This window comes from Scylla paramamosain, chromosome 26 (assembly GCF_035594125.1).
Source record: "Scylla paramamosain isolate STU-SP2022 chromosome 26, ASM3559412v1, whole genome shotgun sequence".
Classification (NCBI taxonomy): Eukaryota; Metazoa; Arthropoda; class Malacostraca; order Decapoda; family Portunidae; genus Scylla; species Scylla paramamosain.
In genome coordinates, this window is record NC_087176.1 from 17,932,937 (window position 1) to 17,959,041 (window position 26,105).

The 26,105-nt window shown below is 38.7% G+C and overlaps 1 long non-coding RNA gene across 1 annotated transcript in view; it reads left to right on the forward strand.

Annotated features, from left to right (window-relative positions):
- LOC135113927 (uncharacterized) overlaps nucleotides 1-24,228 on the forward strand; it is a 53,928-nt gene extending 29,700 nt beyond the window's left edge. The window contains exon 3 of the long non-coding RNA XR_010275125.1: nucleotides 23,949-24,228. This is a non-coding gene — a long non-coding RNA (uncharacterized LOC135113927). The remainder of the gene's footprint in view (nucleotides 1-23,948) is intronic.
- The last annotated feature ends 1,877 nt before the right edge of the window (nucleotides 24,229-26,105 follow it).

Genomic DNA, 26,105 nt, shown 5'->3' on the forward strand with positions numbered 1-26,105 from the left:
AATGACTTTCTCCTTCCATGGTATTCATCTTTGTTCAGCCCATGGATCGCACAGTACTTGTCAGCCCTGCGTCCGGCTTCCATCACATCTTTCACGTTGTGTGATACAAGCTCATATTTTAAACTGAGGGGCAACTGGCTCATAAATTATTCCATCCGCATAACTGCTTTTATCTCCTCAGCTGTACTGGCTTCCTCGGCCTTCAGCCACCGGTCCAGTTTAAGACCAACCTCTCGAGCCATCCCGAGATAAGTATCACCTGGGCGTTTTGTGATCCTGCGGATCTTTTCCCGGTACACACTCGGACATAGAAGGTTTGATCCCAACACCGTTTCCTTTACCACTTCATAATCACTCGCTTCTGCTCACTCAAATTCACATATACCTGTTGAGCCTTTCCCTCAAATTTAGACTGGACCAGTAATGCCCAATCATTTTCATCCCATCCCCTCAACTTTGCAGTTTTTTTCAAACTGAACGAAGAAGTTTTCTTCCTCCCCTTCCACAAAGTTAGGCATACTGATGACCTTTCTCTCTAAATCCCCGTTGCCTTGAGCACCATTTCCTGCCCTGGCCTCATTTATTTTATTTCTATTCTCTGCTCCAATCTTTTCTATCTCAATCTCCTTTTGCATCTGTATCTGCTCCCTCTGTATCTGCAATTGCTCTCTTTCTGCAACTCCACCTCTTTCTGCTTTTGCTCCCTCTGTATCTGTATTTGAAGTTTCATTAACTCAAATTTTTCACTACTAGAAAGGCCATCAGTTCCACCAGGAGCACCCAGGTTTATCTCACTGATCCCAGCACCTTCCTCTACACTCTCCCCATCATTATTCTCACTTTCACCACCATCATTTTCAAACCAGCTCCTCTCTACAAGAGCATTTTTCAACTCCGCCTGCATTTCCTCCTTTTTCTTGGATTTCAACTTCACTTGAAACCTCTCAGCCACTGAACATAATTCCTCCCTGGTTAGTGTGTACATATCATGCACACTCCTCGACAGGAGGAACATCTCAACACGTTTAGCGGCCATCATTACAATCACTACAATCCACAAAATATTCCTCCAAATATTACACCACTGAGTATTGAGAAAAATATCCCAACAAAATACACCTTCACACACCAATACCGTCACAACAAAATAATATACACAAGAAATACATGCACAGTTTAAAGAAATATTTCACACAGGTAAACACCTCCCAATGATAATCACCAGGTAACACTCGTTACACTCCTCAAATGTTCAGTATCCCGGACGGGCCCCCATATTCTGTCACGATCGCTTACTTACTTACGATCGTACGATCCCGGTTATCTTTCCAAGAAAGTGGACGTTACACTGATCCCGGAAAGTTTTAAAGGTCTGGATTTTTAAAGGCTTCGAGTGCCTACCCGACCTATCCGAAATCGCCAGAATTACACCCTCTCACTCTACCTTTACCTTGACACAGCACACCTGGAATCATCTCTAATACCAGATCAACGTTGGGGGAGTAGAAAACACGATTATTCTATGTTACAACCACATATATTAATACTAATGATAATTCACAAACAACATGAGGTAATACATGTTACTGCATGACGTTCTCGTCACTTCATACAACACCAGAACCCGTTTACACCTCCACCAGCCACAGAAATATTTCCCTCAACCGCAGGAATTTACTCAGACGCCATTACCGCGTCCCCAGACAACAATTCCCGTATTTCACCTCCTCAAACCTCACAGGACATCAATATCATCGCCAAAGATTACCCATAACACCATAACATCATCCCTGAAATCACGAATACACCACAACAACAGCTTCCAAGGTCAACACCACAACCTCCACTCACAAAATGGCTGCCAGTTTGACCTATAACCCCTTCAAACAGCGTCACCGGCACAACTCAACAACATGGATATCAAGGTTATACCGCTACACCACTAATGCCTCCACATACTCACTCCATCACCAATCCATACCTTGAGAAGCGCCACCTTCCTCTCTACCTCACGATCTAAGGCGCTCTACGTTCCCCTCCTTGGAATGTGTTGTTGCCCACTCAAGCTCCCCTCGTTTCAACTTATTTCCACCTCAATTATACTTCCTCCCTTATACATACAAAGATATAGAGAACTTAAATTATGAAGTGAATAATATTACATGATATATAATGAGGAAATAAGCCTTACACTAATTATAACCAATAATAAGGATAATGTCCGAAAGGCAGGTAACCGGAACACGTGGGGGGGGCACTAAGAAAACGTGTTCCTTTTTCAAGGTAAACTCGGCCAATAACATGATAATATATATATATATATATATATATATATATATATATATATATATATATATATATATATATATATATATATATATATATATATATATATATATATATATATATATATATATATATATATATTCCAATTGATACCTGTCACCTCTGTTGTTTTTTATGTGAATGAAATTGAAAATGTCTTGCCCACCCGTTGCCACCATTGTTCTAGTTCAGGTGAGATACTTACCGCCTCTCTTGAAATGATGGTTTCCACCGTTGGATTAGATGAGGAGCCTGCTGTGGTGGTAGTGTAGAGGACCGGGTACTGAACTTGGTATAGTTGTTAGCGTGGAGGTCGTGGGTGGTGGTTGATAATGTTGATGTGTGCGAGTAAGATACAAGTTATGAGAGTTCTTCTTGATTTAATAATGTAAAGAATGTACAAACGTGATACAAGACATAATAAATGATCGTGCACTCTCTCTTTGAAGTGATATGAGCTGGACTGCTCGTGAATTGATGAACTCTCTCAAGACAAGACTGAATATCTCAGAAGACTCTCTCAGACTGAACTGACAGACTAGTACTGACTGACTGACTGGAACCAACTGTCAGGGACTGACAGACTCTAGCAGCGCATCTGGGCTTCATTTATGTCAGAGAAGTGGATCACGATATAGCTTTTGGGATGAAGGAATTACCAATGAGATACCAGGGAATGGGGTGAACTGACCAATGACAGCGGTCATTACTTTAGCCAATGACCAGGGAGAAGGACTCAGAAGCGAACGCAGGTGTTTTCCCTAAGGACTAGAAGGAGAAGGAGAGAGTGGAATAAATATCTGAAATGATGAATATATATATATATATATATATATATATATATATATATATATATATATATATATATATATATATATATATATATATATATAAAACGATTAAGACTCTTACAGTTGCCTTACAGATGCGTCATAGCACTTGAACATAACAATAAAGAGAGCAGTAAGATGTGAGCAATTAACAGATAATACATGACACCAGAGAGTACGGAACAATACCATTAATAATAATATACAAGCATGATAATATAATATTATACATATACAGCATATATAAGTAAGAGATATGCACACATACATGCAGGATACTGAAATTGGATGACTAAACCTTAGAGTGGGAACAAAGTTTCAGTCTGTAAGAAAAAAGTGTGTGTGGTTAAGCTTGAGTCGCTTGGAGGGTCTGTTGAATCAGAATTAAATGGTACATGATGTGCACACTCATCATCAAACCCTTTGTTCACACGCTTCAAATAATCGACATAGACGATCTGTTCTACTAAGGTTGTGAGATCTAGAATTTTTACTTTGTGGGCATGGAGAGATTCGATTACACGGTGTGGCCCAAAGAACAAAGGATCTAATTTAGAGTTGCGTTCGTGAACTCTGGCAAAAATTGTATCGTTGACTTCAATGGAAAAATCTGTCGCTCTACGATGTTGTTTCCGCAGCATCTCAGCTTGCGATACAGTGAGGCGATCGTGAAAAAGCTTAAGGGTGTACTGAAAATCGCGAAGACGACATTTGACGTAGTCATCCATGTTATAGAAAGTATGCAGCACGCTGCAAAGAAATTCATATGGAAGACGCTTATCGGTACCAAACAGCACGAAATGTGGACTCATTGATGGTGGAGTGGATTCCTGAGTTGATAGAGCAGGTTAGCTGAGGAAGCCATTCGTACCATGAGTGCTTTACTTCTGTTATGTAACACAGACCGTCAAGGATATATTTATTACAAGGCTCTACTTTATTCTTCACTCACCCAGTTCAAACAGCAATGTTACATTTCTTGTTGTGAAATTCTTTACAAATCTCCTGTAAGACAGAGTTATTGAATTCAGTGCCATTATTAGATAAGAGGACACGAAGAGAGTCATAAGGACAAATTATGTTGTCCATGATCGCGCGACCAACAGAAGTTCCAGTTTTATCCTTGAGAGCAACAAAAATGGTGAAATGAGTGAAACTATCCACACAAACTAGAAGGTACTGATAATCGTTCTCTGTAAGTGGAAGTTTGAGCAAATCAACAGAGACCCAAGGGGCTGAAGCGACGAGATATGGAAGTGAAGGACTGTTGTTAGCGAATGACGGATGATGCGAAACGCACTGAGGACTGAGAGCACAATGCTAAAACATATCCTTCCTCATAGTCAGCCAGAAAGATGATTGTTTTGCTTGTGCGGGGGCATCTGTCACGACCTGGATGTCCTACATGGGGTGAATCGTGAACGTTGTGAAGTATGATGCTAACTAACTAACGACTGAGGTATCACGAGCTGAGGTAAACGCTCACTAGAAGTGTCAGTAGACATGACTTGACTTATACAAGAGACCGTCTTGCATGAAAAACGTATTAGCACTCACTTACAACTTAGGAAGATTTGTCTCATCATCAGATTCGAGATAATAGGCAACACTAGTAGATAACGCATCTGAATGTTGATGTTTCTTTATTTTATCCATGGTTGGCATGGCAGGATTCTCTGTGATAGCAGAGACAGAGGCAACATTGCGTGATAGTGCGTCTGCCAATGAGCCTTGCCTGGAATAAATGAAAATGTAGAAAACTAAATTCTTGAATCGTAAGATACTAACGAACAAATTGATCTGTGAAGTTGTTGCCTTTGAAGGTCTCCGTGACAGCATAATGATCAGTGTGGACATGAATCTTAAAGCCTAAGATGAGTTCACGAAAATGACGTAATACCAAGATCACGGCGAGACTTTCACGCTTTATGACGTCATAATTTTGCTCTGCCTTGTTGAGAAGTTTGCTAGTATACACGCAGTGTTTACCAAGAGAATCATTCTGCATGAGAACATGAGATTCCAAAGCCAGAAGCGTCAGTGTATAAGATTAAATTTTTCGCGAAATTTGGAAAAGCAGGATCTGGTGCTTGACACAAGGCAGTTTTGATAAGATTAAAGGCATTTTGTTCCTTTTCAGATCAGATGAATGCAATATTTTTCTCGAGCAAATGAGTGAAAGGTTGAGCGATAAGGCTGAAATTTTGGATGAACTGGCGATAAAATCCAGCAAGACCGATCTGATCGATATTAGTAGGAACAGGGAAATTTTTCACTGAATTTATCAGCAAGACCGATCTGATCGATATTAGTAGGAACAGGGAAATTTTTCACTGAATTTATCTTATCATTTAAAGTATGAATATCATATCTGTCGACTTTGTGGCCAAGGAATTTGATTTGCTGTTAGAGAAACGAGCATTTGTTGAGTTTGATCTTTAAGCCAGCAGCTTGAAAGCGTGACAGAACGAGAGACTGTGTGTGAAAATGGTCCTGTAGAAGCTTTGATGCATTGATAATGTCAAGAAAGCAGAACACACTTTTACCGATGAGACCTGAGAGAACAGAATTCATCAATCTCTGAAATATTAAAGGCCAGTTACGTAGACTTTGAGCCATGCATTTGAACATGAATTTGCAAGAGGAGATAGTGAAAGCAATGTATGGCCGCGAACTTTCCTCGAGTTCTACTTAGAAGAAGGGTGGAAAATACTGCATTTGAAACACCGAGAGACTGAAGATCACCTAATCTCGGCATTGGATAACGGTCAGGAATGGTAGATGCCTTTAGTTTTCTGAAGTCAACAACGACACGCCAATCGCCTTGTTTCTTTGGAACGAGTAACAAGAGAGCATTATGAAGTGAACAGGCAGTTTCCACTACATGCTGAAGTAACATACCTAGCACAGTGTCATCAAGCAGAACATGATGGCTTTATGGCACCCTGTAGCTTGGGGTGTAAGATGGTCTGGATCCAGGCGTCAGATGGATTGCGTGTGTGATGACATCTGTGTGACCCAGAGGTTCACCAGGGAGCAAGACAACATTCCTGAAAGAGTTTAGGAGAGCGAGTTGAGATTCTGGGAAATCAAGTACAGATATGTAATCATCCGTGAGAGGCAGGAGAGAAGACATGTTATGGCTGCCAGATGTAGATACATTATTGATAGAGGAAGAAGGTAAATCATCCAATATTACAGCTTTCTCAGAGTAAGGCAAGACTTCTTCGAATAGCACACCTGTTTTAAGCTTGACAGACGTAGATGTGACATTTTTCAGCCCAATTTTGCAGAAACCATTGTCATCAATTGTGATAAGAACGGATTCTAACTCAACACCTTTGCATGGAGATTGATGTGCATAACAGAGGATATCAGTGCTCGATATAGCAGACTTAACCTTAGCGTTTACAACATATAGAGTACATTCAGATATAGTAGTGTTACCGGATCTGCTAGCAAGATGTGTTTACAAGAAGTTACACCGTGGTCTGACTAGGAAGATGAATGACAATGAGGCTGTGAGACAGGCAAACTAGATGATATATCACAAGAATCCCGTATAGATAACATCTGATCTATAGTAAAAGGAAGAGTTGCAACAGATTTTACTACACCAACAAGAGAGGAAATATCAGAGGGGAGAACAGTAGGAATATAAGTATTCCCCTGAACGATTTCATTGATGGCAGAGAAAAGACTGATGTCATATTTGCACATGGTGTTGAAGCCTATGAGAAGATCAGCATTGAAAGATACATTTGATTTAATATAAAAATAATCACATATATCTGGTTCCTGGGGTGATAAAGACAGTGATAAGAGTACTTTCCCTTGAGGTAAGATCATTTTCTGGATATACCATTGAGATTAATATCAGAAGGTAAAGCAGTGATGTGATTCTGAGAAGAGGAAGAGAGTCTCCTAAATACATCCATTTTGATAAGGTTAACCGCAACACCCACGCCAAAGAAAGCTTTGTATGATGCATAGTGACACGTAACATCTGTGATTGATTGATTGATTGATTGCTTTATTGACCACAGGGAAGTACACACCAATAAACACATTAAAAAATAGTCCAAATTACAAATATACAGAGGAAATTTTTGCAACTACGATATTGAAAATATATCATCGAAAATAAAATCTGTTGCATAAAAACAAAACACAACTCATGAAAACCTGACATAGCAACCAAATAAAAACAAGACACATTATAAAAATAAAACAGCGGAATGTAAATAATTAGACAAGAAATTCATTGAAAATATTTAAAACCCATAAAAGACATGCGTAAAAACTAAATTGTAATCCTATACGTTTATATAAAAAACAAGAATTTATCCAAACAAATCCCCTTTTTTTATGCAAACACATCCAACATTAATATAAAGACAATACTTCATGTACAATTCTACAAACATTTATATAATCAGATCTATCAACAAATAAATTATTAAATGTCATTACATTATTTCTTTCTCTAACGTGACTGGAAATAGGACAATTTTCAAGAACATGTATCTCCGTTTGAATCATACCACATGAACACAATCTTTCCTCCATGGGAAGACGACCCCTTCCTCGCCGATTCCAGCGTCCCTTTTCAACTGCCAACGTGTGTGAAGACAGACGTAACCTTGTCCAGGACACTCGTTCCAGTTCATTAACTTTAACGTTTTTTTTATGTAAATATCATGCACTATTAGTTCACTACTAACAGACTTATAAAAACTTAGCCTGTTTGATACTGAAACTCTCACACAGGTCTTCACCTCATCCATTGCACTGTGCACATCGTCACTGTCGACAGTGATCAAGTCTGTCATATACCTGGACACAACATCATTATACCTTAGTGCCGCCTTAATTGCATATATCAGTGGGTCGTCATCCATTGTGTTTCTTTTTGTCCACATTTCTTTAAAGAATTTTCTTTGTTTTGCCTTAACCAGTGCACAGACTGGGGGCATGCCCAACTCTACCATGTAAACATCATTGTTCGTCGTTTTTCTTACGCCAAGAAGTTGCTTTATACACCATTTATACTGTTTTTCTATAGGCTTCGTGACTCCATTGAGCCAGGATTCACAACCGTACAGTAGCGACGACATAAGTGCAGCATCAAATATTTTTTTCTTAACTATAAATGGCACATCATTATTCTTATTAATGAAAGATATAAATTTCAAAGTATGGCACATCTTCATATTAGCATGTAACTTAATTGCAGTTGATGGAGAGCCATCATCAGTAAAGGGACTTCCTATATAAATGTAGTGATCACAACAACTAATAACATTATTCTCACTAGTTATATTTTCCTTATCTTCCTTATCTCCATTCAACACCATAAATTTCGTCTTGTTATCATTAATGATCATACTACGAGTGCTGCAAAACTCTTGTAAAATTTTTATCTTACTTTTCATTCCATCTGGAGTTGTTGATAACAGTATAGTGTCATCCATCATGACTAAAACATGCAACCATGCAAGGAAACCATCCACCGGACATCGTTGTTTTAATATTTGTATAATTCATTAACATAAAGGATAAACAGTATACAAGATGTGGGTGAGCCTTGACGCACACCAACGGTGGTTGCGATGACAGCAGTTCCCACCACACTATTCGTACATCTATACATTGCAGCCAAAGCTAAGAGCATAGTAACACCACATCCCATCCTCTTCAACGACATAAACAAATCAAACCTCGGTACACAATCATAAGCTCTACTGAAATCAACAAATGTAATAAATAGCTTCAGTTTTTTCCTTCGAGCAATATCCATCAACACTCTGAGTGTTACCAGATGTTCCACACATCCTCTTCCTGGCTGACTCTCCGCCTGTTCCCTGTGAGGCACAAACCACTGATGGAGGCGAGCTGACAGGACCATGTCATATAATTTTGCTATTGTATTAATAACATTAATTGCTCTATAATTACATGGGAGTGCTTTAGACCCACGTTTATATATAGTGAACAGTTTTGCCGTTATCCAACTAGTAGGGTAAGAGGCAGTCAGAAATATGTTATTAAAGAGTGTAGTTATAAACATTATCCATTGAACAGGTAAAACTTTGAAAAGTGTAGGTGGTACTCCATCAGGGCCACAAGCCTTGCTTGGTTTTAATCTCTTAATCTGTTTGTGCACCTCTTCTACGTTGATTATGTCGTCTAGTATCGGTATGTTGAGATGAGAGTGTAGATCATTAGCATTCGGGTAAACTATATCCGGTGGATTAAATATTTTTTCAAAGTGCTCTTTAAAGATTTCATCATCTGGCATGGACTCTGTGTTGTTACTATCGTCTGTTATCTCACCGCGCCAGTTTATTGCTTGCCATAATTTAGCCTGATCATTATTATCCAACATTCTTTCCCACTTTCCTCTTCCATCAGTCACCTCCTCTACACGGGCACAACGTGGGTATTTACTGGCACTTCCACATTCATATAACGTTTCAGTTATAGTAGAGGCTGTTACACATCTATATCGTCACTACATTGTGTATGTAAATCTATCTCATTGAGTTTGGACACAAATAATTCATAGTTGATGTTCTGATATCGTATAGGTCTTTTGCTTATTGACTGGTGATTTTTCACCATATCAATAACGTTAATGCCTGCACCATGTTTACCCAGTTCAAATGATCTCAGTTTAAGAGTTTCGAGACAAGGTGAAGGTGGTTGTAGCGTAACACTAATCGGTGCGTGATCTGAAGGTAAAGAGTTGTCTCTAACAACGTCAAAAGATTCAATCAAGCTGAGTAAACCCTTAAACACGATACAAATATCCAATTCAGATATCCATTCACTTCCTTTACAATAGGTTTTCTTACTCAAATAATGGGAATTCATATTTTGTAAATTGTTAACAACTAGTAATTCTTCTTCAGCACATATGCCAAGTAACGCTTTAGCATTGTCGTTGGGCGTAGGCACGGGGTCAGGAATAACAGGATAAGAAATTCCCACCATATCCACTATGCCCTGCAGTTCTCTCACCGAACAACCAAAGCGAGCGTTCACGTCTTCAACTATCACTCATCCGTTACTACAATCATTGTGTTTAACCTTTTCTTGTATATTACATATATGTGTATGATTAAAATACTCAGAGTCCGAGGGGCGTACATAACAAGAACCAAAAAGTACACCTGGTACAATTTAAAGCTTAAACCATATTTGATCCGTACAAGAAAAATCCACTTCAAATATATACTTATTCAAACAAAGTCGTATAAACACACAAGTTCCACCACGATTACTGTTTTGTTTGTCAGAATTTTTATAAGAAGCATATCCTGGAAAGAACAACGGCAAGCACGTCCTTATTTCATTTAAACAAATAATATCACATTTACTGAGAAATGTCTCAACATTTTTCTTTTCTATTTTAGTTTTTATACCATCAATGTTCCAAGAAACAATACATATACTTCCCTGTGGTCTTCTTAAAAAGGATGAGGTTGCCATTTGTCAATCACCACACCGTCTTTGTACAACACTCGTTCCCTATAATCGAGGCGAATGTTGCATCCAGCGTTCGAAGGTTTATTTTTCTCTTCTTCTGCTGTCTTCAAGCGCCTCCATTCTTTCCTTACTTCAGGGTGTGAGTCCTTCTTGATATATATTTTCTTATATGGTTCTTGCATATCCTTCAGTCTTGTCGCCCTCTCCAACACTTTGTCTCGGATGGCTTTAGAGTCGACTCTGTCGAGTAGTGGACGTGATCTGTTGCTTCCCTGCGTAAGTTCACCCAACCTTTGATGTGAACGGACCACTACTAATGCCATTGAATAATCCAGCATGTCTAATGTTAAGTGAAGGAAGTGGTGAGTTAGGAGGATGTGTGAAACATACCTTGTGTTTTGTACGATGTTTATGTACATAAGAAAGTGAAGATTTGAGGATGGATGATGATGTTATGATGGATTGGTCAGAGAAGGGCGCGAAGAGTTTTCTGACCATGTTTGTTGAACCTGAGACTGTGCATGGTAATGCCTGCAGTCTTTTTTTTTTTTTTTATCTAGGAAGGATACTGGCCAAGGGCAACAAAAATCTAATAAAAAAAATGCCCACTGAAATGCCAGTCCCATAAAAGGGTCAAAGCAGTGGTCAAAAATTGGTGGATAAGTGTCTTGAAACCTCCCTCTTGAAGGAATTCAAGTCATAGGAAGGTGGAAATACAGAAGCAGGCAGGGAGTTCCAGAGTTTACCAGAGAAAGGGATGAATGATTGAGAATACTGGTTAACTCTTGCGTTAGAGAGGTGGACAGAATAGGGGTGAGAGAAAGAAGAAAGTCTTGTGCAGCGAGGCCGCGGAAGGAGGGGAGGCATGCAGTTAGCAAGATCAGAAGAGCAGTTGGCATGAAAATAGCGGTAGAAGACAGCTAGATATACAACATTGCGGCGGTGAGAGAGGGGCTGAAGACAGTCAGTTAGAGGAGAGGAGTTGATGAGACGAAAAGCTTTTGATTCCACCCTGTCTAGAAGAGCAGTATGAGTGGAACCCCCCCAGACATGTGAAGCATACTCCATACATGGACGGATAAGGCCCTTGTACAGAGTTAGCAGCTGGGGGTGTGAGAAAAACTGGCGGAGACGTCTCAGAACACCTAACTTAATAGAAGCTGTTTTAGCTAGAGATGAGATGTGAAGTTTCCAGTTCAGATTATAAGTAAAGGACAGACTGAGGATGTTCAGTGTAGAAGAGGGGGACAGTTGAGTGTCATTGAAGGAGAAGGGATAGTTGTCTGGAAGGTTGTGTCGAGTTGATAGATGGAGGAATTGAGCTTTTGAGGCATTGAACAATACCAAGTTTGCTCTGCCCCAATCAGAAATTTTAGAAAGATCAGAAGTCAGGCGTTCTGTGGCTTCCCTGCGTGATATGTTTACCTCCTGAAGGGTTGGACGTCTATGAAAAGACGTGGAAAAGTGCAGGGTGGTATCATCAGCATAGCAGTGGATAGGACAAGAAGTTTGGTTTAGAAGATCATTAATGAATAATAAGAAGAGAGTTGGTGACAGGACAGAACCCTGAGGAACACCACTGTTAATAGATTTAGGAGAAGAACAGTAACCGTCTACCACAGCAGCAATAGAACGGTCAGAAAGGAAACTTGAAATGAAGTTACAGAGAGAAGGATAGAAACCGTAGGAGGGTAGTTTGGAAATCAAAGCTTTGTGCCAGACTCTATCAAAGGCTTTTGATATGTCCAAGGAAACACCAAAAGTTTCACCAAAGTCTCTAAAAGAGGATGACCAAGACTCAGTAAGGAAAGCCAGAAGATCACCAGTAGAGCGGCCTTGACGGAACCCATACTGGCGATCAGATAGAAGATTGTGAAGTGATAGATGTTTAAGAATCTTCCTGTTGAGGATAGATTCAAAAACATTAGATATGCAGGAAATTAAAGCAATAGGACGGTATTTTGAGGGATTAGAGCGGTCACCCTTTTTAGGAACAGGTTGAATGTAGGCAAACTTCCAGCAAGAAGGAAAGGTAAATGTTGACAGACAGAGCTGAAAGAGTTTGACTAGGCAAGGTGCAAGCACGGAGGCACAGTTTCGGAGAACAATAGGAGGGACCCCATCAGGTCCATAAGCCTTCCGAGGGTTTAGGCCAGCGAGGGCATGGAAAACATCATTGCGAAGAATTTTAATAGGTGGCATGAAATAGTCAGAGGGTGGAGGAGAGGGAGGAACAAGCCCAGAATCGTCCAAGGTAGAGTTTATAGCAAAGGTTTGAGCAAAGAGTTCAGCTTTAGAAATAGATGTGATAGCAGTGGTGCCATCTGGTTGAAGTAGAGGAGGGAAAGAAGAAGAAGCAAAGTTATTGGAGATATTTTTGGCTAGATGCCAGAAATCACGAGGGGAGTTAGATCTTGAAAGGTTTTGACATTTTATGTTAATGAAGGAGTTTTTGGCTAGTTGGAGAACAGACTTGGCATGGTTCCGGGCAGAAATATAAAGTGCATGAGATTCTGGTGATGGAAGGCTTAAGTACCTTTTGTGGGCCACCTCTCTATCATGTGTAGCACGAGAACAAGCTGTGTTAAACCAAAGTTTAGAAGGTTTAGGACGAGAAAAAGAGTGAGGAATGTACGCCTCCATGCCAGACACTATCACCTCTGTTATGCGCTCAGCACACAAAGACGGGTCTCTGACACGGAAGCAGTAGTCATTCCAAGGAAAATCAGCAAAATACCTCTTCAGGTCCCCCCAACTAGCAGAGGCAAAACGCCAGAGGCACCTTCGCTTAGGGGGATCCTGAGGAGGGATTGGAGTGATAGGACAAGATAAAGATATGAGATTGTGATCGGAGGAGCCCAACGGAGAAGAAAGGGTGACAGCATAAGCAGAAGGATTAGAGGTCAGGAAAAGGTCAAGAATGTTGGGCGTATCTCCAAGACGGTCAGGAATACGAGTAGGGTGTTGCACCAATTGCTCTAGGTCATGGAGGATAGCAAAGTTGTAGGCTAGTTCACCAGGATGGTCAGTGAAGGGAGAGGAAAGCCAAAGCTGGTGGTGAACATTGAAGTCTCCAAGAATGGAGATCTCTGCAAAAGGGAAGAGGGTCAGAATGTGCTCCACTTTGGAAGTTAAGTAGTCAAAGAATTTCTTATAGTCAGAGGAGTTAGGAGAGAGGTATACAGCACAGATAAATTTAGTATGAGAATGACTCTGTAGTCGTAGCCAGATGGTGGAAAACTCGGAAGATTCAAGAGCGTGGGCACGAGAGCAAGTTAAGTCATTGCGCACATAAACGCAGCATCCAGCTTTGGATCGAAAATGAGGATAGAGAAAGTAGGAGGGAACAGAAAAGGGGCTACTGTCAGTTGCCTCAGACACCTTTTCAGTGAGGAAAAGAAGATGAGGTTTAGAAGAGGAGAGCTGGTGTTCTACAGATTGAAAATTAGATCTTAGACCGCGAATGTTGCAGAAGTTAATGAAGAAAAAATTGAGGAGGGTGTCAAGACACTTAGGGTCGTCGACGGAAAGGCAGTCCGACCTGGGGACATTTATGGTCCCCTCCCCAGATGGGGACTCCGAGGCTGGTGTAGGAGTCGCCATGATTTTAAAATTTTTGAGTGAAGGGTGTGTGTGTTATTAGGTGCTTGTAGTTTTGTGTGGAGGAAGAGAGTTGTCTTTAGAGGGCAGGCTGTGACAGCCCCCTTGTGTTGTGAGACACAAAGGGAAACGTTCAGTGAGGTCACAGCTGGGTTTAATGATAAGTTCACAGCACCCCCTGAACAGTGCTTTAGACCTCACTGGGAGTAATTATCGTTTCGGCAGGTGTCTACTGCCTCCTTCTTGTAAGAGATGAGCTACCCTTTTGTGGAAGGAATGGAATACTTCAGGATTGCATGTCTTCCTGACCTATAAAGAACAATCCTACACTGTGCGAGAACATGATTAGGCAGCTTGCACCGGATGATTTTGCAGACATCATATATGTAATCTGATTTGTGGAATTCGATATCACTTGCGACCTGGAAACTGGGAGCATCAAGTTAGATGGTGAACAACAGATAAGCTATGAGCCTCTTTAATCCTTCCTTTCACCAATAAACCACTTCGTGTCTTGGAGCTGAGCGATCAATTCTGATCTCAGAGAGAAAGCAATAATTTCTGTCTGGTGCGTATTAGTGTGTGAGCGGACGTGCTGTGACATAGATTTGGAGAGTTTGAGAAGAGAATGGGTGGCTCCAAGCTTGAAATGACTCTGGAAGTGGTTTCTGAGGTGAGTGGTGAAGTCATCAAAGGTAGTGATAGAAGCAAATTCGTCTGATTTCACCAGCAGGCCAACGAGACTCGAAGGCTCGTGACAGATGCGGAATTTTAAAATGGATATTTTTTTTCTTATCAGATGTGGCTGAACATCGAGTGCATTCATCCTCAATTTTCTGATGAACAGTCTCTGTGCCAGCACCAGATGATGAGATTCGTGTATGAAGGTGATGTGCGGAGTAGCGGTGGCTTCAGTAGACATTGTGGCAGGTAGTGGAGTAGATAGTACACACAGTGAGCGTGTTTGCATAAGCGACATGAATCGCACAGATAATCAAGGAATAATATACACAGAAATATAAAACACAGAATAGCACACGATGCGATAACACAGAAGAGCACACAATATGATAACACAGAATAGTACACAATATGAGAACACAGACAACAACAAATAATAACGAAAGACAGAAGGGAATGATATGAACACTGATAAACAAACAGACAGACAGATAGACGGACAAACAGAGAGTTAGATAAATAGACAGATAGGCACCACTTAATAGCAGAAGAAGGAAGAGTGGAAAGACAAGAATAATCTGAATCAGACTGGATACTTAAATTTGCGGAGAGGAAGTGACAGCAGATGACTGGAGGAACACAGCTGGGGCAGACGTAGGGAGATGACTTTGGACGAGTCCGTGTAGGGAGAAGGCGGTGACGGCTGCGAGTGGAGCGGCCCAGGAAAATGACCGATGAGGCCTGTCCGTGAGCACTGAGCCGGAGAAGGCTCAGCCGGAGAAGGTGGGTGGGGGTGGCTCGCGGAAGGAGCCAAGGGATACCCACACCTCAGGAGAGAGGCAGGAACGGCGACTGCCAGCCTCGATAGCGATCAACCTGGCGCTACGCTGCCGCTGATTGGCTGGTTCGCTTGGTGTCTTTGCAGCCAGCTTCGCGTGTTCATTGGTTGGTTCGAAAAGCAATTGCAAATATACCGCTTAAATATTTAACTTTGGGTTGCTCTCTTTGATGTGGACCGCTCCCAAGATAGATAAGCGTCTTTCATCAAGGCATATATCGATGAATTCGGCGATCACATTTAACGAAATATGCCTAAGAGAGAATCTCCTACCCATTTACACACTTAGTGTGTGTGTGTGTGTGTGTGTGTGTGTGTGCGTGTGTGTGTGTATATATATATATATATATATATATATATATATATATATATATATATATATATATATATATATATATATATATATATATATATATATATATATATATATATATATATATATATATATATATGTAAGAGGGTCACTGGCCAAGTGAAACAAAAAAGAAAAAAAGTACCACCAGAGGTCCCAGTCCCAAAAGAGAGGTCAAGAGCATAATCGAAAATTGAGGGATAAGTTTCTTGAAACCTACCTGTTGAAAGAGTTCAAGTCATAGGAAAGAGGGAATACAGACGCAGGCAGGAAGTTCCAGAGTTCACCAGAGTTCATCTATCTATTTATCTATCTATCTATCTATCTATCTATCTATCTATCTATCTACATCTATATCTATCTATCTATCTATCTATCTATCTATCTATCTATCTATATATATATATATATATATATATATATATATATATATATATATATATATATATATATATATATATATATATATATATATATATATATATATATATATATATGTGCGTGTGTGTGTGTGTGTGTGTGTGGTTTTGTGTGTGTGTGTGTGTGTGTGTGTGTGTGTGTGTGTGTGTGTGTGTGTGTGTGTGTGTGTGTGTGTGTGTGTGTGTGTGTGTGTGTGTGTGTGTGTGTGTGTGTGTGTGTGTGTGTGTGTGTGAGAGAGAGAGAGAGAGAGATTATACCAATTACTTTTGAGATCCTCATTTTCACGTCACTGAAGTGCGATTTCCACGCCAGCTGGCTGTCAATTGTTACCCCCCAAAATTTAACTTCATGCACATGTTTTATAGTTAGATTGCCTATAATTATTCTAATGTTATGTAGTAGATTTTTCTGTGAATGGAAAATCATGTACTGAGTTTTATTATAGTTTAGTTTTTTTTTTTTTTTATCCCGGTAGATAAATTTATTAATTCCATGTTAACATTATTTTGCATATCAAATAAATTTGTGTAATGAAAAGAATATTCGTATCTTCGGCGTAGAGACTAGATTTATCACAGTATTTAACAATATAATTTATAAACAATAAGAATAAAATTGGGCATAAAAAAAAAAAAAACGATCCCTGCGGCACACCATATTTAACACACTTCCTAGAAGAGACTCTATTATTATAAACAGTATATTGTTGTCGACCACTTAAATAACTATTAAACCAGTCATGAGTCCTGCCTCGAAAACCATAAGCTAACAGTGTCTCCCCCCAAAAAAAAATGAATGTGAAATGGTGTCAAAAGCTTTAAAAAAGTGACAACACAAAGTTAGCTGATACATTTTGTTATCCATAGCATCGTAAATATCTTGACACAATTTATGGACGGTTAAATCAGTAGAAAATATAGGACGAACTCTATACAGGCAATCTAACAAGGCATTACGATCTAAATCTAAGACTCTGTTTGTAACAATCTTTTCAAATCTAAATGTTGGTAATATTGAAATGATGTCACCTTTCTTAAAAACTAAAAGGACCTTTGCTGATTCTGTTTAGGAAATTCACCTTTAGAAAATTATTTGTTGATGATATGCAGAAGACAGAGTGAAACTAAACATGAAAATGTTTTAATGATTATAATGTTCACATCATCATGCCCAGGAGATGTTTGATTACATTAGATACCCTTATCAGAGATGTTGCTTCAAGATTAACCGTGTGTTGCACAGGTTCTGGAAGATAGTACTCAAATTATCAAAATGTTGTGGTACATTTTCAGTAAGTTCGACTGGAACACTACAGAAATATTCATTAAAAGTCCCCGCAATTTCTAGATCATCTGTTAAGGTTTTATTCTTATGTGACAATATTGTATCTGGATTTGATTTACTTCTGCCTAGTAAACCATTAATAGTTTGCAATATATATATATATATATATATATATATATATATATATATATATATATATATATATATATATATATATATATATATATATATATATATATATATATATATATATATATATATATATATCCGTGTTCCCCGCACTTTCACTTAATCTTGAATTTACATGGTTTTCTCTGCTGTATTAGTAACTGAAGGTAACATGTTGCGAAGTATATTTTAAGATGATTGCCGTAAGTAGGGAGCCATCTTGCTTACAATTTCTGGAGCCTATTCATGTGTCTCTTTAATTACATTTTTTTAGAAGAAAATTGCTGATATAAAGATGCTGGAAATTGTTCATATATTTGTTGTAGTCGCCATCTACATTAAGATCACTAACATCTGAACCCCACCTGTAACCACTGAGATAATCTTTAAATTTATTTATTGAGGCTTCAGAAATGTACTGCAGCATGACTGCAAGGTTTTTGCCCTTGATATGAAAGGAGATAAAGTCCAGGAAGTGATCTGTTAAAGAATAATACAATATGCCACTTGTCTGAAGATTGCGTAAATTGTTGGTGCAGATGTGATCTATTAAAATGGCAGAATTCCTGGTAACGCAGGTTGGTTTAAGTATGATGACACAAAAGTAATAGCTACAAAATAAGTACATGATTATGATTGTTACAAAAAACTTGTATTGAAATCACCCATAATATAGCATGGAATACTCACCTCAGTTAAATATACCAAGATTTTTTTTTTGTTATTATACATATATATATATATATATATATATATATATATATATATATATATATATATATATATATATATATATATATATATATATATATATATATATATATATATATATATATAAGAGGGACACTGGCCAAGAGCAACAAAAATCCAATAAGAAAAAAAAAAAAAGCCCACTTAGATGCCAGTCCCAGAAAAGGGTCCAAAGCGGTACTAAAAAATTCAAGGATAATTGTCTTGAAACCTCCCTCTTGAAGGAATTCATGTCATAGGAAGATGGAGATACAGAATCATGCAGGGAATTCCAGAGTTAACCAGAGAAAGGGATGAATGATTGAGAATACTGATTAACTCTTACATTAGAGAGGTGGACCTAATAGGGGTGAGAGAAATAAGAAAATCTTGTGCAGCGAGACCGCGGGAGGAGGGGGAGGCATGCAGTTAGCAAGATCAGAAGAGCAGTTAGCATGAAAATAGCGGTAGAAAACAGCTAGAGATGCAACATTGCAACGATGAGAGAGAGGCTCGAGACAGTCAGTTAGAGGAGAGGAGCTGATAAGACGTAAAGCTTTTGATTCCAACCTGTCTAGAAGAGCGGTATGAGTGACGGTATTATCGAGTGACACCAAAAAGTCATTAATGTTAGAGTTAGGAGGCCTGTAGGTCATTCCAACTAGATTATTTATAGGCTTTGTTACACAAAGAAATAAAGATTCAATATGATTTGATTGAAAAGTAATGTTTTCACACACATGTCCATGAAAGCTGCTGCGCAAATAAATAGCTACACCACCTCCGGAGATGCTGTTATTTCTGATGTACGCTGTGTAATCGCTTCCCTTGTAAAGACCAGAGATATCATCATTTGGTCTTGTTTTACACAGTCCAGTCATATCAAAATTACTACCCAAATCATCTAAGTACTGGTCAAACAATGAATTAAGGTGAAATAAAACACTGTTTACGTTAAATGACAACAAATTGAGGTTAGTAGCAGAAACCTGTGATTGCATATTGGAATCTCACTTTCCTTGGAAATAATATTAACTAAATTATCATCGGAAACTGTTCTGTCATCATATTGAAGAGGATTAAACACCATTTCATGTATAACATTTAAGGAATAGTCATCATTCATTAATCTAACAAGATCTGAATCATTAATACTATTAAAAGGAAATGAAAATGCGTCACTGAACACTGAAAAGAAAAAAATAAATAAGATAAAAGTCTGCTTACTTATCTCTTGGATCTTTCAGTAACGCACCGTGAAGTGCGTTCAAACTTGGTAGAAGCACACGCACTGCTATCCGACAAAGCACCATCACCACCACCAGGACGGCCGAGGAGAGAGAGAGAGAGAGAGAGAGAGAGAGAGAGAGAGAGAGAGAGAGAGTGGGTGGAGCCTCAAGGCTTAGTGTTTGAGGGGAATGAACCATTCTCAGGAAGACAAAAGCTTTCACCAAGTAACAGGTGATAGTTGTCGCTACTGAGTAATTATATAGCTCAGGAGTGGCAGACAGTTTACTGTTGTATATATATATATATATATATATATATATATATATATATATATATATATATATATATATATATATATATATATATATATATATATATATATATATATAAATGGTCTTTTCTTCTATTACATCTTTCTCCACGTGTGTTTGTCTCCAAGACCCGGTTCCTCCTGTTCCTTCCGGATATAGTGTATTTTATTCTGATTTTAATTTAGGCTAAGCCACTATGGTGGCACTGCAATTCTTATTCGCAATGATACACTTTGTACTACTCTCGGAATGCAAATTCAAACACAGGTTATGTTAGTTAAATTCTTTCTAAACCGTTGTAATACGGTTTGTAGTATCTATCTTTTACTAGATTTTAACTGTCGCCACCAGCTATGGGATGACAGCACAATCAACCCCAGAAGTGTTTTACTTGCTTCTTTTACAGAGAATGAGAAGTTAGGGGATTTAATATTTAGGAGATATAACGCATTTTCACAGTCAAACTGGTACTTTTACAGCCAGTGGTATTTCTCTTAGCTCTCCTAATATATTTCAAGATTTTAATCGGCAGGCTTTACCATATTTGCAAGGCAGCGACCACTTCCCATAATATTAGAATTGGCAGGGTCTGAACCAAGGTCTCATACTATCCGGTGACGTATGATAGGGCAGATTGGCAGCTTTTTACAGAACTAACTTCACCTGATCCTTCGCTGAGTAACTTTGATAGTTCTGATGAGGTTGCGACGTTTTTTACTGATACATTATATTCTGCTACACTCCAATCCGTCCCAAGGACGTTAGGCCGTCCCAAACGTCCAGTCTCTTCGTGGAACAATTATTGTTCTAGTGCTGTGCTGGCGAAGCGAACTACCTCCTCTCGTTTTCGTCGATATCGTGGGAACCCCGAGTGCATGGACGCCTTCCGACGGGCGCGAGCTGAGCCTCTTGCCCTCGATGAGTCTTAATGAAAGTACAGCGAACGTCTTGGAAAGACTATTTCTCTTCAGTTAAAGCTAAGACCCCACTTACAGAAGTGTGGACAGAGTTCGTAAGATCTGCGGGAAGCTCTCACTTCCTACCCTCCTGTATTGTCTCATGCTAGTGAGATGGTGGCTGACCACAAGGTGGTTTCTGACGTATTTAATTATCACATTGTTAGTTTCTAGAGATTATTCTAATTCGCCTATGGCACACCATCGTCACCATTTGGGATATTGTGGTTAGTTCTGTAATCAAAAAGCCTGAAAAAGATCATCAGTTGGCGACCAATTATCTCCCCATTTCCTTACGTCTTGCATTTGTAAGTTGCTGGAAAAGATAAAAAAAAATATCAGGCTTATGTAATACTTAGAGAGGCAATCATTTGTCGCCTGTTCAACTTAGTTTCCAAAATATACGGTCTAATTTTGATGTTCTTTTGTTCTGAGAATTCTCTTATTTGTTAAGCATTCGCATCTAAAGAACACCATGTTACGATTTTTTTTTTTTTTTTTATTGGAGAAAGCATAACACACGGCTTGGTGCCATGTCATTTTACTTCGCATGTTCGAGTTCGGTTTCCGTGGTCAACTCCCTATTTTTATACTGTAGTTTTTATCTCGGCGTTTTTTACAGGTACGGATTGGGGCTGTTCTGTCTGAAACTAATCCAGATGAAGATGGCATGCCGCAAGGAATTGTAGTGTCGCACCTTTCGCTGTGGCTATAAACAGTGTCATCGGTGTGAGAGCTTATATGTTGAAGACTTTTCAGTCTACTTTTCTGGTGCGGATGCAATTGATTGGGAAGCAGTTGCAGTTCTTCTATCTCTCCAATCCCTCCTCAGGATCCCCAAAAGCGGACGTGCCTCTGGCGTTTTTAGACTACTAATTGGGGGGCCTGAGAAGGTATTATTCTTTTTTTCTTTGTAATGACTGATGTTTCCATGTCAAAAACCTGTCTCTGTGTACTGAGCGCGTAACATAGGTGATAGTATATGACATGGAGGCTTACATTCCTCACCCTTCCTTTCGCCCTAAACCTTCCAAACCTTGGTTTTACATAGCCTGGTCTCGTGCTATAAAATGATAGAGAGGTGGCCCACAAAAGGTACTTGAGCCTTCCATCACCTGAATCTCATGCATTTTATATATTGTTACAGTCAGATCCGACCCCTCTCACAGCTACCACTTTCGAGTCAGCTTCTCCCTAGCCTACTTCCTATGTAGCCTAGTGTGGGGTAGAGACGAGACGAATCCAGGCACTTGATGGTCGCCAACCGCTACCAAGCCTCAATAGGTCGGCACCCTGTTTAACTCCCCAACAGGAAAGGGCGTATAAAGAACCCCAGCTTAACTAACTAGCTGAGAAAGAACTTGTGAGCCACGTCCTAATGAGCTTGACCAGTACAAGTGACACAGAATGAGTGTTCAATACCCTGTGAACGAACCGACCACCAACACCAAAAAGATATTATACACACTCTCGCCAGAGAGCAGCCTATCTGCAGTCTCCCAGAAGACAAGTAACCAATCCCAGTACTGCTGGCGGAGCCCGAGAAGAGAACAAACAGCTGCAATCTAACAAATATCACATCATAAAGTCCTCTAGCCCTCAGATACTAGCGGCTGCAAGTCCTGTGTACTAATAGCATTTGACAATACACAACACTCAGGGCACAAGTAAACATCAACAACTAGATCTGCGATACTCAAGAGACGGCTCTTAACTCTTCTACTATATTATGTATCAAACACAACTCTAGGAAACAAGGGAAAGAAGCTAAGTTTTAAAGGGGAATGATACTGACAAGTAGCGAGTACTTTTATTCTAAAACTCAGAGAACCCAACAAGAGTTATCGTGCATTGCTCATTACTTCTTTTTTCTCTCCTCCCTCTTCGTTGCTCTTTGTCTTCTCTCTATCTTCTTCCTCCCTACCTCATCTTTCCACTTCTATTTTCTCTCCACTACAGCGCCACTCACAACAACATCATGGTGTCTGTCTCCAAATAGCCAAAAAATTCTTCATCAGAAGACAATATTAAAAATCTTTCAAGATCTAACTCCCATCGTAACATCTCCAGTAACTTTGCTTCTTCGTTCCCTCCTTTATTTAATCATAATAGCACCGCTGCCATCTCATCTATTTCTAAAGCTGAATTACTTGCTCAAATCTTTGCTAAAAACTCTACCTTAGATGATTCACGGCTTGTTCCACATTTTCTGAAGATGAAAAATGTTAATGTTTACTGGGCGAGTGAGAGGAATTGTATTTTACTGATAAAATTACGAATAGAAAAGGATTCCCTGAACACACACACACACACACACACACACACACACACACACACACACACACACACACACACACACACACACACACACACACACACACACACACTAAACTCGACAAAAAAAAAAATAAATGAAGAAAAAAAAAATATATATATATATATATATATATATATATATATATATATATATATATATATATATATATATATATATATATATATATATATATATATATATATATATATATATATAAACATCATCCGTAGGTATAGAAATTCTGAGTAGATGGTGATTATGTTTGTTCCACAGTCTAGCGAAAGTTTCTAGAAAAAAAAAATACTATTTATATATATATAATAAATTCATAGCAACAAAATGAAGGATGAACATGTAGCATGTCAAACACAAAAATTAACATGACAAATATTATAAAGTTTTCTTTAATATTTTAGATGCAGTCTTTATGCCCACCTTCCTTACACACCTCAAGGAGCACAAGTGGTCCGGCTGGCTTCATGCAAGAGACTCAACAATCATCCGTCTAAGTTTAATCACATAATTTTTCCACAAAAATATACAAAGTGAGTATATTTGTTTAATGTGAATGTGTGTCATATTGTTTATGGGTCACGCATAGCTGCTTATCCGTACCGGATATATTTTTATTTCTTCGCTTTACTTGCGTTTTGTTTCTATACGGGATCACTGTTTGGGATGAGCCTTCTCCATATGGTTTTAATGTATGTGCTTCGTCTGTTCTTTTCCATTTTACATTTTCCTTTATGCAGGCGATACACTTTTATTTCTTTATTTTATTTATTTATTTATTTATTTATATTTTGTTTTATTTTATTTCATTTTATTTACTATTATTTTTTTATCATTTTACTTATTATTATTATTATTGTTATTTTTTTTTCCTCGCTTTCTTCTCCCATGTACATCGATTTCCATTATCTTCCCTCCAGCGTGGTTTCCTCCCCTCCTTAGGATGTGGCCGTACCATCTGTAACTCCTCTCCTATGCCTTTTTTTTTTTTTTTTTTTTTTTTTTTGGTATACTACTTTTGTTAACCCTCTTATATATTAATTTCTAATTATCTTCCCTTGTAATCCCACATATCCAACGTAGTATTCCCATTTTCTGCCACATTCGTTTTCTCAAGACGTTCATGCTCGCCCTTTCCGTGCCCTTCAGCATCGCTGACCTAACCATGTCCACAGCTTTGCGATACTTTCACTTCAGTTATAAGGGCGTCCTTTTTATCACATAGGATCCAGATGCTGCTCGCCATTTATTCCACCACATCTTTCTTCGATGGTACTTATTATTTATTGATTTATTTATTCTTATTTATTTATTTTTTTTTTTTCATATTCCTCCCCTTATCTATTACCAAGTCTAAGTCCTTAAATTTTTCTACTATTTATTTCTTCTCGGTCAAGGCTGATACCCTCCCTGTCCTCTTCTTCAATTGGGGTACACATAAATTTTGTCTTAGATTAATCATCATCAATTATCATCATTCCTCTTTGTTCAAGTGTTCTTTTCCACCTTCCTAGATTCACTTCCAGCTCCTCCCTTGTCTCTGCACACAATAATATATCGTTCAAGTATAATATACACCACGGTACTGCTTCCCATGCACTCTCAGTCATAACATCATTGCAATAATGAATATGAACAGGCTCAATGTTGAAATGGCTGACGACGGAAATCTAAACAAAGATAACACACAGTAGATAACACTCAAATCTGAACAAAGATAACACACAGTAGATAACACTCAAATCTGAACAAAGATAACACACAAAGATAACACACAGAGTAGTCAGGGTGGAATAACTGGAGAAAGATGTCAGGAGTGTTATGTGATCGTAGAAACAGGAAAATTGTGTAAAGACAATAGTAAGGCCAGCAATTTTGTGTGAAGCTTAAACACGGCCAGTGAAGAAAATGCAGGATAAAAGAAAAATGTTAAGACGTTGTCGAGGAGATGTTCAGATGGATATGTGGAGACATAAAGGTGGAGATCAGGAATGAAATAATAAAACTAAGGTAGTAGAAATATCGAGAAAGACGCAGGATTAACAAGGCTGCAGTGGTTTTTCAATTTGAAAAGGAGGGAAGTCATAATTATTTAGGGAGAAGACTGATGGATGTGAAGATTCAAGGGAGGAAACCAAGAGGAACACCAAAGCAGGACCAGATTGACAGTGTAAGGAAGGACTTCAAAGAAAAACAACTGTTGCAGGAAAGTATGCATCACAGTGGTTGGTGGAGCTGTCAAAATAGTCGATCCTTCATTGTCCTGAGAAATGATGCCATGAAAAGAATAATATATATATATATATATATATATATATATATATATATATATATATATATATATATATATATATATATATATATATATATATATATATATATATATATATATATATATATATATTGCTATGACCCTACGAAGTCTCCTTCCGCGGGTCACTACCAACACCGCCAAGTCCACTCCACTAGTAGGCCGTAAACAGCTTAAGCTACAAGGTGGCCACCCCTTTCATTACTACAGAGAAATACAACTCGAAAGAATTCATCCCCCAATGCTGAAA